The following is a 13,581-nucleotide window of genomic DNA, read 5'->3' on the forward strand; positions in this document are numbered from 1 at the left end:
TCACTGGCAGTGTCCTCAGCCCATACACTGAGGGACATATGATCAACCTCCAGCACAGGTGAAACATTTGGCACGTTTCCTTCCAGTAGGTATGCACCTGGATGTTAGTCGACCGTTATGGGTCGCATCCTGGGGGACAAGATTGACGACCTCAATGGAAATAAGACAGTCCCCAATAATGCACTAACTTTATTGAGTCATCCTGGGTGGCTAATACTCTTATACTTTATCTAATAAGTTGCTAAAAGTAAAAGTAAATAAAAGTAAGGTATATACTGTACATATTACAAAAATTCCAGTGGTAATAAGTCACCTTGACTTTGTTTGGATTATCCTAGGTAATTTACAAATATCTTACTGTGTAAGACAAGTGTAATTATTTAAAAACTGTTTAAGATCGTACAGCACCTAAATAAACTTGTTTACTGACACAATAAAGATAAAACCTGCTAATTAAAAAAGATAAACCTATTCATTTTTATAGTAATCTCAATATAGTATGCCATGGATTATTATTATTATTATTACATTATAGAGAAGCCAAAAATTATTACTATTATTATTATTTAATTTTATTAATATTATTATTTTTTATTATTATCTAATTTTATTAATATTGACGGTATTACTTAATTTTATTATTATTATTATTATTATTATTATTATTATTATTATTATTATTATTATTATTATTATTATTATTATTATTATTATTATAACAGTATTATTAGTCCCTTAGCTCATTATTTTACATTTGTTAAATAATTCAGGTGCTATTTTTTAGCTTAAGACTATTTACTTTGTTTTATACTTAATTCTAACTATAGATTCACTACAAATCTTATGATTACAAGCATTGATCCTGATACCAACCTCTTATTTAATGACTTAAATGAATCAAACAGTTACTGTAATTACTACACTGCAGAACAATCAAAGGCACTTCTCAGTGCCAACAACAACATAACTATCTTTAACTACAATATCAGATCTTTAAGCAAGCATTACGATGACCTCATAGCATTACTAAATTCCTTACATGCCAATATGTCCATCATTACACTAACTGAAACCTGGCTAAAGCCTGATAGTACAGATGTCTATGCCATTCCTGGTTACACAGCCATACACAACTGTAGGCCAGACCAACAAGGGGGTGGCACAGCCATATACTACTCAGACCAACTAGAATGTATCACTAATACTTGCACAAGGGATGAACATGGGGAATATATAATAGCTAAATTCAAATCCAAATACCTACAAAAACCTCTCACATTGATAAACATCTACAGAGTTCCACAGTCAAACATTAGCCAATTTAGTCAAAATCTAGGAAGTATGATAACTGATGCACGCATGAACAAAGATCACTTACTACTCTCAGGTGACTTCAATATAAATCTCCTGCAAGACCAGGACCCACACGTTACTGAATTCACAAACACAATGAGTAACTGTATGTTACTACCAACAGTAACAAAACCTACAAGAGTTACAGAGACTAGTGTTTCCCTACTTGACCACATCTGGACCAACACCATATCCCCTTTAAAATCAGGCATAATTACAGATAATACCACAGACCACTACCCTACTTTCCTCATAACAACTCTTGGTAAACTACCCCAAGACACTACTAAAGTCACCTTCAGACTTCACAATGAGGCAGCCATTAATAACTTCGCAACAGCATTAGCAAACATTGATTGGCACACTGAGCTAGAAATCTATACAGATATTGACGAATGTATTAATAATTTTCTAAAAAAGACCCAATACCTCTATAACAAGCACTGCCCTAAAAAAACTAAACAGATGACAGCAAAGAGACTGAACAGTCCCTGGCTAACACCCAGCATTCTCAAATCCATAAATACAAAACACCAATATGAAAAACAGTACAGAATGGGTCACATAACCAGAGACCAAACAAAACGTTACTCGTCAATCCTAACCAGCCTGATAAGAAGGGCAAAAAAATTGTATTATGAGAACAGATTATCCAACTTACGAGGTGATATAAAAAAGACCTGGAAAACACTATCTGAAATTCTGGGAACAAAAAAGATATCACGAAATAGCGAAATAAAATTAGCAAAATCAGATGAACCCCAACTCCCACCAACAGAAACAGCAAACAGACTCAATGATTTCTTCTCCACTATAGGACAAAACCTTGCCCATAAAATCCCAAGCTCAGATACCCCACCAAATAACTACCTCACCGGCAACTACCCGAACACACTGTTCCTAGCTCCGACTAACCCATACGAAGTCTCCCTTATTATCAATGCACTAAAAAACAAGGCAGGAGATTTAAGTACCTTACCACCCTTTATATATAAAAAAGTGTCACAAGTGCTATCTCCAATCATTGCAACACTCTTTAACAAATCCATTGAATCCTCCACCTTCCCTACAGTACTCAAAATAGCAAGGGTCACCCCGATCCACAAAGGAGGAGACCAAACAGAGTTGAATAACTATAGGCCAATATCCAACTTACACCCTCTCTCAAAAATCTTTGAAAAACTAATTCATAAACGAATCTACTCCTACCTTATCTCCCAAAACATACTCAACCCCTGCCAATTTGGATTCAGGCCTAATAAAAATACTAATGATGCTATTATACACATGCTAGAACATATATACACTGCAATAGAGAAAAAAGAAGTCCCACTGGGGATCTTCATTGACTTACGTAAAGCTTTTGATACAGTTGACCATGACTTGCTCCACGTAAAATTGTCACACTATGGTATAAGAGGGCACTCCCTCAATTACCTCAAGTCATACCTCAGCAACAGAAGCCAATATGTGTACGCAAATGGGGCAAACTCTTCTGCGCAACCAATTACAGTTGGTGTCCCACAGGGAAGTGTCCTTGGCCCTCTTCTCTTTCTCCTATACATAAATGACCTTCCAAATGCTTCGCAATTACTCAAACCCACACTATTTGCAGATGACACTACATACGTCTTCTCTCACCCGAGCCCAGTCACACTAGCCAATACTGTAAATACCGAATTACAGAAAATATCTACCTGGATGAGGACTAACAAACTTACACTAAACATTGACAAAACCTACTTCATTCAGTTTGGTAACAGAGCTACAGATGTCCCTCTTAACATAATGATAAACGGATCACCTATCACAAAGCTAACAGAGGGAAAATTCTTAGGAATCCACCTTGATAATAGACTCAAATTTCATACACATATACAACAAATTTCTAAGAAAATTTCCAAGACTGTAGGCATACTATCGAAGATACGGTACTATGTTCCACAGTCAGCCCTCCTGGCCCTATATCACTCTCTTATTTACCCCTATCTCACCTATGGAATTTGTGCATGGGGCTCAACAACAGTTAACCATCTCAGACCACTAATTACCCAACAAAAGGCTGCAGTTAGAATGATAACAAATTCTCACTACAGGCAGCACACTCCACCAATATTCAATACACTAAACCTACTCACCATACAAAACATCCATACTTATTACTGCACCTATTACATACATAGAACACTTAACTCTGATATTAACCCTCCCCTCAAACATCTCCTTGCCAACCTCAACAGAACACATGACCATAACACAAGACACAGATCACTCTTTGATGTTCCTCGTGTTCATCTCACAATATGCAAAAACTCAATGCACATAAAAGGCCCTAAAATCTGGAATTCATTACCTGTAAATATAAAAGAAACACTACCTGTTTATAAGTTCAAGTCTCTACTCAAAGATCACTTACTCACCCAAAACCAAATAAATACTGAATAACTGAACCTTATAAATTGTATATCTTAAATGTTTCTCACAATTATATCACATAAATGTTAAACCTAAAACCCAATCTAACTTTATTATTTTTTAAATACACTACCTAACAGAATCCTTCATATGACCTGTCTTTGTAATACTCACTTGTGCTTTATAGTAATCTGTTTACATTAATGTTTTATCACTGACTTCATCATTGCTTAGTTAATCTTAAGTTAATTTTAAGCCAGCCCGTAATGCTATGCATAGTATAAGTGGCTTTGGCATACTGCTCTTATCTGTATTTTTTTGTACCTCTGTATGTGTGCACAAATTTATAATAAATAAATAAATAAATAAATTAAGATGGATCTGGAGTGACTCCAGTTATCAGGATCAAGAGCCCTGAAGGAACAAGTAAAAACTCATTGAAGAATATGACAGATGTGTTACATATGAACACTAAAGTAAGAAAATTTATTCAGGCACAGGTACACATAGGTACAATTATCATACATGGTGTAAATTACCCAGGATAGACCCACTCAAAAAAAAAGTCAAGACCTAAAAACAACACGTGTCTTATACTTCAATTTATATTATTATTATAATCAAGGGGGAAGCGCTAAACCCGGAGGATTATACAGCGCCTGGGGGGGGGGATGTGGAAGGCATTCAGGCTTAATTCGGGGAACTGGAGCACAGATCCAATTCCCTAAATCAAGAGCCCCTCACCAACTTCAATTTATAAATATTGCATACCACCAATAATGCGGGATATTCATGAACGTAAAACTAGTAACAACACTAAGTCCTCCACACATACTTTAATTTAAGTATCCAGACGCTCGAGTTGCTCTCCTGCACTCTATTGTACCACAGGAGAGAATATTGTTACCTATATAATATAATCTTTTGTTGGTGGTAGTGGTGGTGTTGGTGGTGGTTTTGAAGGTCACTAAAGTTTCAGGTTCATGGAGCCTAAATTCCAAATTTTTGGGAAAGGAATAATACTCAAAGTTGACTGGGATTTGGTAAGCAAAGAGGAGTTCTCTTCGATAATACGAGTAGGAGCTAAAATTTTCCAGTCAAATAATGTGAACCTCCAAGTTGAAACACCGGCACAAGCAGAGTGCTACACTGAGTCAACAACAGGCTTTTCCAAGGCTTTAGAATTCCACAATTCATAATAAAATTGCTTGCCGCCCCAGACCAACTGGCCAGCTGGCTGTGTATGATGATGACAAGCGTTACTGGAAGAGAATAGAGAAATTTGTCAGTAGTCACTGATGTCCATGAACAAGCTAAGCGACACGTCTACACTATAAGACTAGAGCTGAAATCTTTTTCGTTTTTTATGAGGTTTATAGAGCCACTGACAGCTTTTGCCGTATCGAGTCCTACTTCTTGTGTCCAAGTTTGTTAGTTGTGTAGACTTGGCGGAAAGTTTACTGTGCACTCCATGCTCATCCTGTCAGCTCTAGTGCAATTACCCCTCAAGGAGGGTTCCTCGATGTTGGTGAGGGGCTCTTGATTTAGGGAATTGGATCTGTGCTCCAGTTCCCCGAATTAAGCCTGAATGCGCTGTATAATCCTCCGGGTTTAGCGCTTCCCCCTCGATTATAATAATAATAATAATCTAGTGCAATTAAAAAAAGGATTACAGAGGTCAATTAGTCATTATCAGACCCAACTGGGCGCAGCTGCATCACAAAAATAAATAGTAATTTCATATTTTACAGTTTCTCCATATAACTAATAATGAACACAATGTAATATGGAGATGCAATCTCGAGAGTATTTAAGTATTTTATTGCGACTGAAATATTTGTCATTATTGAGTTAGTCTCTTCAACAACAATTCACTGATCAAATAGATACAAAATGTGAATAGTGCAGTGTTTGTGTATATTTCGCCTGCTCTTGCGAATTCCTTGCATTGTTAATATCTCTAGTAAGGCTGATGCATGCAGGGGATGAGATGAAAAGCTGTAAGCCTTCTCCCTGAAAGCTGGCTGCCTTGGATCAAAGTCGAGCGCAAGCTGGACTCCAAGGTATTGTCCAGTGTGGGTAGATTGGTAAAGCACTGCGTACCTTGTTCCAAGGTTCGTAGGTTCGAGTCTCCTTCAGCCCGAGATCAGTGTTTGTGTATATTTCGCCTGTTCTTGTGAATTTTATATATATATATATATATATATATATATATATATATATATATATATATATATATATATATATATAATCACACTGGCCGATTCCCACCAAGGCAGGGTGGCCCGAAAAAGAAAAACTTTCACCATCATTCACTCCATCACTGTCTTGCCAGAAGGGTGCTTTACACTACAGTTTTTAAACTGCAACATTAACACCCCTCCTTCAGAGTGCAGGCACTGTACTTCCCATCTCCAGGACTCAAGTCCGGCCTGCCGGTTTCCCTGAACCCCTTCATAAATGTTACTTTGCTTACACTCCAACAGCACGTCAAGTATTAAAAACCATTTGTCTCCATTCACTCCTATCAAACACGCTCACGCATGCCTGCTGGAAGTCCAAGCCCCTCGCACACAAAACCTCCTTTACCCCCTCCCTCCAACCTTTCCTAGGTCGACCCCTACCCCGCCTTCCTTCCACTACAGACTGATACACTCTTGAAGTCACTCTGTTTCGCTCCATTCTCTCTACATGTCCGAACCACCTCAACAACCCTTCCTCAGCCCTCTGGACAACAGTTTTGGTAATCCCGTACCTCCTCCTAACTTCCAAACTACGAATTCTCTGCATTATATTCACACCACACATTGCCCTCAGACATGACATCTCCACTGTCTCCAGCCTTCTCCTCGCTGCAACATTCATAACCCATGCTTCACACCCATATAAGAGCGTTGGTAAAACTATACTCTCGTACATTCCCCTCTTTGACTCCAAGGACAAAGTTCTTTGTCTCCAGAGACTCCTAAGTGCACCACTCACCCTTTTCCCCTCATCAATTCTATGATTCACCTCATCTTCCATAGACCCATCCGCTGACACGTCCACTCCCAAATATCTGAATACATTCACCTCCTCCATGTTCTCTCCCTCCAATCTGATATCCAATCTTTCATCACCTAATCTTTTTGTTATCCTCATAACCTTACTCTTTCCTGTATTCACTTTTAATTTTCTTCTTTTGCACACCCTATCAAATTCATCCACCAATCTCTGCAACTTCTCTTCAGAATCTCCCAAGAGCACAGTGTCATCAGCAAAGAGCAACTGTGACAACTCCCACTTTATGTGTGATTCTTTATCTTTTAACTCCACGCCTCTTGCCAAGACCCTCGCATTTACTTCTCTTACAACCCCATCTATAAATATATTAAACAACCACGGTGACATCACACATCCTTGTCTAAGGCCTACTTTTACTGGGAAATAATTTCCCTCTTTCCTACATACTCTAACTTGAGCCTCACTATCCTCGTAAAAACTCTTCACTGCTTTCAGTAACCTACCTCCTACACCATACACCTGCAACATCTGCCACATTGCCCCCCTAAGATAAGAGATAAGATAAGATTTCGTTCGGATTTTTAACCCCGGAGGGTTAGCCACCCAGGATAACCCAGGAAAGTCAGTGCGTCATCGAGGACTGTCTAACTTATTTCCATTGGGGTCCTCAATCTTGTCCCCCAGGATGCGACCCACACCAGTCGACTAACACCCAGGTACCTATTTGCTGCTAGGTGAACAGGACAACAGGTGTAAGGAAACGTGTCGAAATGTTTCCACCCGCCGGGAATCGAACCCGGGCCCTCCGTGTGTGAAGCGGGAGCTTTAGCCACCAGGCCACCGGGCCACCCTGGTCCACCCCCGGTCCACCCTGTCATACGCCTTTTCCAAATCCATAAATGCCACAAAGACCTCTTTAGCCTTATCTAAATACTGTTCACTTGTATGTTTCACTGTAAACACCTGGTTCACACACCCCCTACCTTTCCTAAAGCCTCCTTGTTCATCTGCTATCCTATTCTCCGTCTTACTCTTAATTCTTTCAATAATAACTCTACCATACACTTTACCGGGTATACTCAACAGACTTATCCCCCTATAATTTTTGCACTCTTTATCCCATCAATCCCGGCTGCCTTACCCCCTTTCATTTTACCTACTGCCTCACGAACTTCCCCCACACTCACAACTGGCTCTTCCTCACTCCTACAAGATGTTATTCCTCCTTGCCCTATACACGAAATCACAGCTTCCCTATCTTCATCAACATTTAACAATTCCTCAAAATATTTCCTCCATCTTCCTAATACCTCTAACTCTCCATTTAATAACTCTCCTCTCCTATTTTTAACTGACAAATCCATTTGTTCTCTAGGCTTCCTTAACTTGCTAATCTCACTCCAAAACTTTTTCTTATTTTCAACAAAATTTGTTGATAACATCTCACCCACTCTCTCATTTGCTCTCTTTTTATATTGCTTCACCACTCTCTTAACCTCTCTCTTTTTCTCCATATACCGGGCCGCGGGGGCGTTGACCCCCGAAACTCTCTCCAGGTAAACTCCAGGTAATACTCTTCCCTCCTTGCATCACTTCTACTTTGTAAAAACTTCTCATATGCTAACTTTTTCTCCCTTACTACTCTCTTTACATCATCATTCCACCAATTGCTCCTCTTCCCTCCCGCACCCACCTTCCTGTAACCACAAACTTCTGCTGAACACTCTAACACTACATTTTTAAACCTACCCCATACCTCTTCGACCCCATTGCCTATGCTCTCATTAGCCCATCTATCCTCCAATAGCTGTTTATATCTTACCCTAACTGCCTCCTCTTTTAGTTTATAAACCTTCACCTCTCTCTCTTCCCTGATGCTTCTATTCTCCTTGTATCCCATCTACCTTTCACTCTCAGTGTAGCTACAACTAGAAAGTGATCTGATATATCTGTGGCCCCTCTATAAACATGTACATCCTGAAGTCTACTCAACAGTCTTTTATCTACCAATACATAATCCAACAAACTACTGTCATTTCGCCCTACATCATATCTTGTATACTTATTTATCCTCTTTTTCTTAAAATATGTATTACCTATAACTAAACCCCTTTCTATACAAAGTTCAATCAAAGGGCTCCCATTATCATTTACACCTGGCACCCCAAACTTACCTACCACACCCTCTCTAAAAGTTTCTCCTACTTTAGCATTCAGGTCCCCTACCACAATTACTCTCTCACTTGGTTCAAAGGCTCTTATACATTCACTTAACATCTCCCAAAATCTCTCTCTCTCTCCTCTACATTTCTCTCTTCTCCAAGTGCATACACGCTTATTATGACCCACTTTTCGCATCCAACCTTTACTTTAATCCACATAATTCTTGAATTTACACATTCATATTCTCTTTTCTCCTTCCATAACTGATCCTTCAACATTACTGCTACCCCTTTCTTTGCTCTAACTCTCTCAGATACTGCAGATTTAATCCCATTTATTTCCCCCCACCGAAACTCCCCTACCCCCTTCAGCTTTGTTTCGCTTAGGACCAGGACATCCAACTTCTTTTCATTCATAACATCAGCAATCATCTGTTTCTTGTCATCCGCACTACATCCATGCACATTCAAGCATCCCAGTTTTATAAAGTTTTTCTTCTTCTCTTTTTTAGTAAATGTCTACAGGAGAAGGGGTTACTAGCCCATTGCTTCCGGCATTTTAGTCGGCTCATACGACACACATGGCTTACGGAGGAAAGATTCTTTTCCACTTCCCCATGGACAATAGAAGAAATAAAGAAGAACAAGTGCTATTTAGAAAAAGGAGTAAAACCTAGATGTATGTTTATATATATGCATGTGCGTGTCTGTGAAGTGTGACCAAAGTGTAAGTAGGAGTAGCAAGATATCCCTGTTATCTAGTGTGTTTATGAGACAGAAAAAGAAACCAGCAATCCTACCATCATGCAAAACAGTTACAGGTTTCTGTTTCACAGTCATATGGCAGGACGGTAGCACTTCCCTGGGTGGTTGCTGTCTACCAACCTATATATATATATATATATATATATATATATATATATATATATATATATATATATATATATATATATATATATATATATATATATATAAATTGCAAATCCATGACCCAACCCCCTTCCAGTATAGAAATCCAAGCACCGCCTCTATATATGGCATCTCTATGCATATCATACTGCCAGAGATACATATCACCTAGCCATAGTCTAGAAGTAACAACATCTTGCAATCTACTGACCTTGTTACTTTATCCATAAATATACCTAACTTGACACATTTCATTATGATGAACATTTGATCTGCTGATTCCTATTTGTACTGTTCTACTCTCTTCACCCCTTCAGGGAGGTTTGTGGAAAATACTGTATATATTTTCCGGAAATGCGGTAATTTATAGGTAAATAGATGGCCTATATTGTATTTAATATAAATTATGTTATGAAAAATGAGAAACTGAGTCGGCACCTGCGCAGAAGACACTCGCCATTGTTGTTTTTTCTTAATTTGGATTAGAAACATTGGTATAATGTGAAGAATTTTCGTGCTCTAGAGGTAAAATTGGGTTGACACCTCTCAAATAGGAGGCGAAATTGGTGGATGTGCATTCCTGCATAACCTGAGATATCAGACGACTGGACAAGACAGCTCCAGGAACCTCAGATAAGCTATATAGATTTGTGTTATAATTCTGGCCAGTATTATTTTCATAAATTTAGTTAGTGAGGTTTTCTGAGTATGATATACTTTAATCTCCAGTCAAATTGGTGAGTGATTTTAAGATATTCTCCTTCTGTTATGTAAATGTGTATATATATAATTCTTTATTAATTTTAATATACAGTCCACCAAATTTATATATTTACCAACATTCCTGGTGATACATCTTTCATTTGTAATTAATAGGTCCAGAGCAACTTGTGGATATGACAGTGGTAGGTATCGAAGGGGGACATTTTTTGCGACCTAGGTGTCCCAAATTCCTACTTGTCTAACTGATAAATAATAATTATCTTTGTTCATTTACTGTTATGTACATAATGATACATTCAGATAAATGCAATTTTCCACAAGGTTCCTTGATGCTGGTGAGGGGCTCTTGATCTAGGGAATTGGATCTGTACTCCAGTTCCCTGAATTGAGCCTGAATACCTTCCATCCCCCACCCCTAACATGCGCTGTATAATCCTACGGGTTTAGCGATCCCCCATAATTATAATAATAATAATCTACTGTCTTCACACTAATTTGCTAGATCTTTTCTTACAATAACTTTACTTAAACTTCTGTTTGAGGAACTGATAATTACATTACACATCATCTTTAATTAAAGCTTGTTTAGTTATCAGCTTTGTCATGCTACTGGAGGCCTGTGTGAGAAGGAATCCACTAAATTTTAACTAATCCTTTCTTAATAATTTGTGTATATTTGTGTCTAGCTTCATACACAAGCATTCTACATTCAGATTTCAGTCTATTGGCTTAAGCCGGTAGCAGACTTGGACCTGCCTCGCATGGGTCAGTAGGCCTGCTGCAGTGTTCCTTCTTTCTTTGTTCTTATGTTCTTATTTAGAGCAACTAATGAGTAAAGCAAATTAGTTACAATTAAACCGTCTATAGTTTCAATGAGCATGAGAGTAACAATTATGTTAAGTTCAATTTGTGAAGTGGATGCCCAGTTATAAATTCTAATATACCTCTGCATTATAGTACCGTCAGGCTGGTTTACGATGACAACACTTCCCACCATCCCACTGTCAGGGTTAAGGGAACCATCTGCGTAGTCTGTGATTTTTTTTTATCTCTGTTAGCATATCATGTATTTGTTCCAGAGTACTGAATTTAGAAGCCGTTACTTGTCAGGGCGTCGGAAGATGATGTGATTTGTCATTATTGGATTGCAGTCTCTTCAAAACTAGTTCATTCATTTAACCGACCTAGAGACTGTTGACTGGCCTACAGAATTCTCCAAGGCCAATGGTATTGATGACTGGACAGACATTTTTCTTAACAAATTACTTAGACTGTACAACAAACATTGTCCTATAGAAACGAAACAGATCACAAACAAACGGCTCGGTTGCCCATGGCTAACCAGCACCATTCTGAAATCCATTGATAAGAAACACCAATATGAAAAGCAATATAGACAGGGCTTAATACACAAAGATATTCTTAAACACTATTCATCAGTTCTCACCAAAGTAATAAAGAAAGCCAAACAACTATACTACTCCAGTAGGTTCACAGACACTAGAGGAGATACAAAAAAGACCTGGAAAACACTCTCTCAGATTCTAGAGACCCACAAACTGAAAAAAAAACAAGAATATTGTCCTAACTAAACCTAATGAAACACCACTACATCCCACTGACACAGCTAACAGCATAAACGACTTCTCAACCACAGGATCTAATCTCGCCAATAAAATCCCACGTACCAATGCCCATGCCGGGGACTACCTAGATGGGAATTTCCCAAATTCCTTCTATCTTGCTCCATCTGAACCCACGGAAGTCACTGAGATTATAAAGTCACTTAAAAATAACTCAGGGAATCTGTCTCTTGTCCCACCATTATTGTACAAGCGAGCGGCCCATGTCCTTTTGCATGCCATTTCATTACTTTTTAACAAGTCACTAGAAACTAGCACCTTCCCGAAACTACTCAAGATGGCAAGGGTTACACCAATACATAAAGGTGGTGACCCTACAGACTTAAACAACTATAGGCCAATATCAAACTTACTATTGCTATCCAAAATCTTTGAGAAACTCGTGCACAGGAGACTATATTCATTTATAACAACACAAAACATACTCAACCCCTGCCAATTTGGATTCAGGAAAAATAAAAGCACTAATGATGCAATCATAAAAATGCTAGATCTGCTTTACACAGCATTGGAAAATAAGGAATATCCACTAGGAATTTTTATTGACCTAAGAAAAGCGTTTGACACAGTAGACCACGGCATCCTACTCCACAAACTTGACCATTACGGTATAAGAGGCCATGCGCTTGCATATTTCAAATCTTACCTTACTAATAGGTATCAGTATGTCACCATTAAAGACACAGCATCAACAACACGGCCACTTGACATGGGAGTTCCGCAGGGAAGTGTCCTTGGTCCCCTGCTCTTCCTCATTTACATCAATGATCTTCCAAACGTATCCCAACACCTGAAACCCATTCTCTTTGCTGACGACACGACTTATGTCATCTCTCACCCTAATCTTGCCACCCTCAACACCATTGTTAACGAGGAGCTGATCAAAATATCGACTTGGATGACAGCCAATAAACTTACGCTTAACACTGACAAAACCTACTATATTATGTTTGGTAGCAGAGCAGGAGATGCGCAAATTAACATTAAGATCGACAACACTCTAATTACCAGACATAATGAGGGCAAATTCCTAGGCCTATACCTTGACAACAACCTGAATTTCAGCACCCATATCCAACACATAACCAAAAAAGTATTCAAAACGGTTGGGATCCTCTCCAAGATACGATACTACGTGCCGCAAAATGCCCTTCTCACACTATACCACTCACTTATTTATCCATACCTCACCTATGCTATTTGTGCTTGGGGATCAACTGCAGCAACACACCTAAAGCCAATAATAACCCAACAAAAAGCCGCAGTAAGAATAATCACTAAATCCCATCCCTGGCAACACACCTCCCCACTCTTCATAGATCTAAACTTACTCCCTGTTCAGTACATCCACACTTACTACTGTGCAATCTACA

General features: G+C 38.6%; 1 non-coding gene across 1 annotated transcript in view; it reads right to left on the reverse strand.

Annotated features, from left to right (window-relative positions):
* The window catches only part of LOC128698197 (elongator complex protein 1), a 30,764-nt gene extending 25,928 nt beyond the window's left edge, over nucleotides 1–4,836 (reverse strand). The window contains exon 1 of the transcript XR_011391377.1: nucleotides 4,604–4,836. This is a non-coding gene — a transcript (elongator complex protein 1). The remainder of the gene's footprint in view (nucleotides 1–4,603) is intronic.
* Between the last annotated feature and the right edge of the window lie 8,745 nt (nucleotides 4,837–13,581).

The sequence above is a fragment of the Cherax quadricarinatus genome, unplaced genomic scaffold (genome assembly GCF_038502225.1).
Source record: "Cherax quadricarinatus isolate ZL_2023a unplaced genomic scaffold, ASM3850222v1 Contig1882, whole genome shotgun sequence".
NCBI classification, from domain to species: Eukaryota; Metazoa; Arthropoda; class Malacostraca; order Decapoda; family Parastacidae; genus Cherax; species Cherax quadricarinatus.